Genomic DNA, 5480 nt, shown 5'->3' on the forward strand with positions numbered 1-5480 from the left:
CTAACTTTGATGTAAACTGTTGCTGCTAGACATAAACTGCTAGACTCCATCAAGTGTAGTATAATCTGGTATAATACCATACGATCAAAAAAAACGGCACCAGAGGTGGCTTGGAAATGAAGATTGCTGTTATTTTGTATGTAAAATTATATGGGGAGTGTCATCGATCGTAATTTTCAAGCCAATTGAACGCCGTTTTTTTCGATGGTACAGTATAAATTGAAAGCTCTTAACTCATACAAATAAACTTCTAAATTTTGACGCAAAATTCATTTCATTGACATAATATGTAGGTATATTTTAGAGCAGTTAATAAACATATCCAATGAATAACGTCAAAATGTGGCTAAATAAAACTAAATCGCGAACGTTTTTACTATAAACTAAGCATGAAGTAAGTATTGTCAAATAACAGTCCTCACATAATGTCCTAAAAATATTCTATAATGCTCCCAACATCATCCTTGTATTATCCTATAAATATCCCAAATAATCGTAAAAGGCTTGCCTTGGGATGTCTTGAAGATGACTTTTTTTGTCCTATCTAGATATCCCATATATATCCTCCTCTGGTTTTTGGACATCCCTAAGATATTTACTATATCCTTGGTGGATATCCTCAAGATATCTATAGGATTGTGTTGTGTTATATGGGAAACTTCTTTAAATTAATAAATAAAATAAAGTAAATGAAATTTAATTAAAAAATGAATTAATCTAACTGATTCAGTGTTATTGAAAAGTTATACGAAAAACTTATTGTTGAATTTAGTTTAAAAATAGGCATTTTGCGATTGAATCTTTGAGGCTTAAACTGAGCTCTTTTAATCCATTTTTTAACATCATACTACAAGGAAAAAATACCTAAAACCTATTTAAACACATTTGTGCATATTGTTAAATATTTTAGTTTCTTTAACAAGAACATCCACCAAGAATTTCTTAATTTTAACACCTATATGCATATGCCATCTACACTGGAATCTCCATACTAAATATCCAATATTATACACTGCCACCTAGTGCACACTGTCTGAACGTGAGCTGTTTTAAAAATCAATAATAAGCTTCCTTTATTTCGATTTGAAACCCTATCTTTCTTCCACCCCTAAAGAATCCACCCCTTTCTGTACCCCGAGCCTTTTTTAGATGCTAATTAAACGAACTGGGTCGCTATTAATAGTCCAAGACCATAGGTAACTATTTTGTCTCGCTGTCGTACGCCTTTGAAATTCTGTTTTTTTTCTATATCATCACTCTTATTTTGGCTTCTTTGTATACAGAGTGGTCCGAACTGTATTCCGGAAACTTTGGCAGCATGTTCTGCAGATAAAAATAAGTAAAAAAATTCGTATAAATGTATGTCCTAAAATGCTTAGTCTCAATTAGTAGGGGAACTATCGAATGAATACTATCGAAACATTCGATAGTTGCGATTCATTCGAATAATTCGATAGCTAGTAAGAAAACATTCGTTGAAAACTATTCGAATAAAAATTATCGAATAGACGCGTCATCTGCCTTGAAATATTGTATTCTAGTAATTCGGCAGCAAAAACCATTCATTTATAAAATTCATTCATTTATGAAATTCATTTATTCGTCAGGATCAATTATAATAAAATATTAACTGGATTTTAGTTGTAGCCCGGCGACGTAGGTTTGTTTCCCAGAAACCCGACAGCGGTCGGTGGCAATGCTATGAAAGAAGGCGGCATCTTTGATTTTTTGCGGAGTAGATAAAAATAAGGACACATTATTTTTTTTTATTGAGGTGCTAGTATTTACACAAAAACTACATTATGAAAGGCGCTGTTGCCATATATTGGTATTAGTTGATATTAGCAAAGAATATTATTGTCTGGCTTTAGTTAGTTAGGGATAGTATGTCTATATATTTTGCATTTTTTTATTAATATTCTGTTGATACACTGCAATAATACTTGTTATTTTGGATATAGGAGAATGATTTTTAATGCTTTTAAGCAAAGACTGATTTAATAATTAATAATAACAGTAATAATTTGTTATACCTATTAACGACAAAATTTAAAATCATTTAATATGAACATTTTTTTTAAGTAGTGGTAAAATATAAACAACAAATTAAATGTCAAAATTATTTATATTAGATCCTATTTAAAAATAATATAGACTCTAAATTTTTTGGCAACGGTTGTTTTTTAAATAATAATAATTACAGAACTAATTTGTTATATTAACAACAAATTTTAAAATCATGAAATATCAACAGTTATTAATTTTCTAAGCATGCAGTGTAATGGAAAAAAATATAAATAAAAAATTAGAAATCAAAATTATTTATATTAGGTGCTTTATATTACTATTTAAAAATAATATTATTTACTTTTACTGGCATTTACTTTAAAAAATAAATGAAATATTTCTTCGCAAAAAACTACATGTAAGAGAATTAGCATAAACAAAATACAAACATCGTTAACTTTTTTTTAAAATTGGCACGTGTAAAACTTTCAATTTAATTTTCTCACCCCATAGTTTGAGTTCGATAACCATTTATTTAACCACATTACTTAAATATGATTATTAAGTTCAGCTAATTCATATTATTAAAACATTTAAAATACAAATATCTATTTTTAAAATTAATTGTAAGTTCATCTCATCTCTCTTAAAAATTGCTACTTCTCAAAATTTTCCATTAAAAAATAGACCATATATCATATAAAATTAAATAATTGAAAGATCGGGCTACGGAAAATCACAAAATTTTCGGAAAAATGTTGACCACCTGCACACGCACACAATCGTCAATTAAAAAAAACTACTATTTTAGTATTTTAAATATTTTAATAAACGCAAAAATAGCGCAGTATTTATACGGCGAAGTTATAAAAATTTGGAAGAACTAATAATGCACTGACGCACACAAAAATCAAACGGATACTAAATTTCATTTATCAAAAGCATTCGATAGTCGTGGCTCAACGATAACCATTCAGTGGCACGGCGAGGTTGTCACGTATGCTCTAGTATACAAATGAATGAATGATTTTATTCGAATAAAACCATTCGATAGTTGAAATCATTCATTCAGTAACCATTCGATAGTCTAATTCATTCGATAGTTCCCATCGCTAGTCTCAATACAGGGTGTAGAAGTTCATAATCATAAATTTAAAATGTTTTTTCTGTCAAAAGTTTAACAAAAACTGTTTTATCATCATTTTTTCCAAGAAAAATTTGTTATTAATTTAATAAAATAAAAACTTCCCAAATTTATAATTTTAGTCAAAAAACTATCTACTCAAAATGTTTATTTTTTGACAATAAAGACATGTATTGACTATTTTCATACTAAATATCTTGAGAACAGGCAACGGGTAGTGATTTTGATTAAGAGACATTCTTTACGCAAAAAGTCACGGAAATGTTTATTTTTTTACTCGGTAGATTTATACAGGTACGGACGAAAAGTTATCACTCTTCAAAACAGTTAAAACACATATAGGTGGCGCCCCCTAAAAACAGAAGTTATATTGACATCAAAATCAAATTTCTCATGCCAAAAAACTCCCAGACACCAATTTTTATTCAAATATTGACGTTTCTTCAGAAATTATTTGGAATAAATCGAAATAAAAATAAAACTTCTACACCCTGTATCTCCGAAACGAAGCATTTTAGACATACATTTACACGAGCTTTTTTACTTATTTTTATCTGAAAAATATGCTGCCGAAGTTTCCGGAATACAATTCGGACCACCCTGTATATTAGCAAGTGTTTCTATATTATTCTATTTTTTGTTTTGTTAGGGCTTCTATTAACACCTTAGGATATATCGAGTCGATTAGCCTTATTTAACCTTATTTTCCTACCATATACTCTCGGACTAAATTCATCAACGCCAGGCGCGTGCCGTCAATGCCTACACACATATCTTTTTTTAATACGGCCAAAGGAAGGGTGATTTTTTCAAGGGTAAAATTGTCGTGGAGGGCTGGTTTTTTAAAGGGCCCTTTTTTATGTAGTTACGGCACGTTTCGGTGTGTGCTAGGGTCCATTACAGGGTGTTAATTGTTTTTTTACGGTTTATTTTTTTACTGTTTTTTTAGGCACAGGTTTAAAAAAGAGGTTGGAAGGAAATAAAGTGATAGAAATGGTGTGAGCTTGGTTTAAATTTGAATATATTACCTGGAAGTGATGATTAATTTTAATAACATACTGTGTGTATTATATAATTGAATTAATTAGAGGGTTGAAAAAAAACCTTTTTTTTAATTCTGAAGAAAAAAATTCATTCATTTTAGAGGTCTTAAAAAAATATTAAATATAGTTTTAAAATTAGTAAAAACTCGGCGTTTGCAGGAAATTTTATGTAAATTCAGAATATATACACCATTAATGCTCAGGTACCTTGGTTTTGTAAGAAAATTAATTTTTTTGGATCCTTGTTTTTAAGCTATTTATTAAATACCCAATTGTCGAACATTTTTTTATACATTTTCAAAGGCCTTAAAAAAATAGTAAACATCGTCATAAAATTATGAAAATGACAGCATTTGTAGGAAATTTTATATAAATTCAGAATACAAATACCTTTGAAGGCTTAGGTACCTTGGTTTAGTGAGAAAATTATTTTTTTGGACCCTTGTTTTTGAGCTGTTTATTAAATGCCCAATTTTCGAATATTTTTTTACACATTTTCAAAGGCCTTAGAAAAATAGTAAACATCGTCGTAAAATTATGAAAATGACAGCATTTGTAGGAAATTTTATGTAGATTCAGAATATATACACCTTTAAAGGATTAGGTACCTTGATTTTGTAAGAAAATTATTTATTTTGGATCTTTGTTTTTGAGTTATTTATTAAATTCCCAACTTTCGAATATTTTTTTACACATTTTCAAAGGCCTTAAAAAAATAGTAAACATCGTCATAAAATTATGGAAATAACAGCATTTGTTGGAAATTTTATGTAGATTCAGAATATATACACCTTTAAAAGCTTAGTTACCTTGGTTTTGTAAGAAAATCAATTTTTTGGGCCCTTGTTTTTGAACTGTTTATTAAATGCCCAAATTTCGAATATTTTTTACACATTTTTATAGGCCTTAGAAAAGTATTAAACATCGTCATAAAATTATGAAAATAGCAGCATTTGTACGAAATATTATGTATATTGAGAATATATACACCGTTAGAGGCTTAGGTACCTTGGTTTTGTGAGAAAATTAATTTTTTGGACCCTTGTTTTTGAGCTATTTATTAAATACCCAATTTTCGAATATTTTTTTACACATTTTAAAAGGTCTTAGAAAAATAGTAAACATCGTCACAAAATTATGAAAATAACAGCATTTGTAGAAAATGTTATATAAATTCAGAATATATACAGGGTGTCCCAGAAATAAGTGCAAGTATTTTAACTGGTAGTATATTTCGGCATCAGAAACACGCTTATGAGGTATTTTTTGCAAAAAAAAAAATTTGA

This window comes from Sitophilus oryzae, unplaced genomic scaffold (genome assembly GCF_002938485.1).
Source record: "Sitophilus oryzae breed Bouriz unplaced genomic scaffold, Soryzae_2.0 scaffold_1789_pilon_pilon, whole genome shotgun sequence".
NCBI classification, from domain to species: domain Eukaryota; kingdom Metazoa; phylum Arthropoda; class Insecta; order Coleoptera; family Curculionidae; genus Sitophilus; species Sitophilus oryzae.